Source organism: Mus caroli, unplaced genomic scaffold (genome assembly GCF_900094665.2).
Source record: "Mus caroli unplaced genomic scaffold, CAROLI_EIJ_v1.1 scaffold_16052_1, whole genome shotgun sequence".
In the NCBI taxonomy this organism is placed as follows: Eukaryota; Metazoa; Chordata; class Mammalia; order Rodentia; family Muridae; genus Mus; species Mus caroli.
Genome location: NW_018391309.1, coordinates 15,090 through 17,351, shown reverse-complemented (window position 1 = coordinate 17,351; position 2,262 = coordinate 15,090).

Below are 2,262 nucleotides of genomic sequence, written 5' to 3'. Positions count from 1 at the left end.
TGCTCACCACCTGGCAGACATTTTCCCTGTTCTGCCTGAAGCTAGTAGGCTGCCTGCCGATTTGAGATTTATGTCACATTTCTCTGAAGAGTGCTGTGGTCACACTGAGCTTGATAGTTTCCCTGCTTTGTAGAATTTTTCTTAATGTTTTTTGTAGTCACAGAGAAATTACTGACAAAAAGATTTGTCCTTATATATAGCGCATCATGGAAATGTTATAATTTTGTTGAACTAGGAAATAAAATTAACAAGTACCAGGAGGCTTAAAGTACTGTTAATAATGCATGTATCTCTAAACTGATTTCATGTTTAGTTGTAAAGTATGCTTATATATAATTAACCAAGTTTTTTTTTATTATTTTTTGTATGTTGTAGTATTTAAAATTAAAATGTGCATTGTTTTACCAAGTAATTAACCTTTCTAATTCATATTAGGAAAACTGTATAACTTCTTTAAACAAAGAAATGCATTAGTTTTGAAAATATTATTACCTTTTAGTTTTAGTTTCTTATTACAAGATGATAATTTAGTGGGTTAGCAGGTAAAGTAGCACTGATCTTTGAAAAGAGGACTGAATTTCAAGTCTGTAATAACCATAACTTGTTTTGTGATATTTGTGATATTTTTGTTGTTCTTGTTATAAATAAATTTGCCAACTTAAAAAAAAGAAAGAAAGAAAAAAAAGAAAACACATTAGTTTTCTATTAGTATACCTGAAAAACAAATCAATGTTCCCCATCCCAGAGTTTTTCAACCCATACCCCTTTGCTCCCAAGAGGTTGTTCCCAAATCCACCCATTCACTCACACCTCACCCATGCCTGAATCCCCCTTCCTGGGGCCTCAAATTTCTCCAGGATTAAGTGAATCCTCTCCCATTGAGGCCAGACAAGGCAGTCCACTGCTACATATGTGCTGGGGACTAAGGACCAATCCATGTATGCTTTTTGGTTGGTGGCTTAGTCTTTGGGAGCTCTAAATGGCAAGTTTAGTTAATGTTGTTGTTCTTCCTATAGGATTCATTTTTTATCCATGCATTTCCTTTACACAGGAACAATTCTGGGTGGGTCTAATATTTTTAAAATGGGTTGGGCAACCTATCCCTCCACTAGAGGCCTTGTGTATATACTGGAGGTGGTCTCTTCACATTCCATCACTCTACTGTTGGGCTTTTTGCCAAAGGTCAAGTTTAATCTTGGGAGCCTCTCACATCCCAGGTCTCTGGAACTAACTAGAGCATCCTCCTAACACCATCCTCCAGCATTTGCATATTTTCATTCATTCTCTTTGCCCTCTAGATTCTCTCCTGCTCAGCCCCATACCTGATTCTGTCCCCCTTTTCCCCTACCCCTACCCCTTTCAACCCAGGTCTCTCCTGTCCTCTGCCTGCCATGATATTTTGTTCTCCTTCTAAGTGAGATTGAAATATCTATACATGGGTTTTCCTTACTGTTAAGCTTCATAGGGTCTGTGAGTTGTATCATGGACATCCTGTAGTAGAGTGTCTCCAAGATGGAAGCTTCTCATATCTGTTTCCTGGGTTTATTAGAAATCACAGTTTAATTGTTTCATTAAAAAAGCAATATGAATGTAACAGCAAATATTGATATATTGTTATATTAAACTTCATAGTAAAATTGTTTCACAAGCTGTGCTTATGAAATAGATATAGATATAGATATAGATATAGATATAGATATAGATATAGATATAGATATAGATATAGATATAGATATAGATATAGATATAGATATAGATATAGACTTTGACACCAATTAATTGAGAAAGAACAAAGAGCAATTGGGCCATATGGGAGAATTTAGAGGGAGAAAGAAACATTGATATAACTATAGTATAATACAGAAAATAAATGAAATTGAAGAAAACAGATGTTCCTCAAAAAATAACAGAAAGTATCTTTTCTGTAGCATCAATCCTAGGACTGGATAGAGAAAGGTCGATACCAGGCATGTAAACATGCAATAGCTCAGAGCACACTTGCATTCAGGTGGGAGGAGACTGTTTTTCAAATATATGGTCAGTCTTAGCACAGGTTGTTCTGTGACCTGGGTGCCCCCCAACTCAATGTACAACCACATGTCTGACCAGACTATAACTAAGGCAAGGCTGTGTTACACATAGTGGTCTATTTAGGCCTTACATAATTCTGAGACATCACAGTGCATACTTGGCCCTTTTTCTTTAATTAGGTATTTTCTTCATTTAAATTTTAAATGCTATCCCAAAAGTCCCCCATACCCT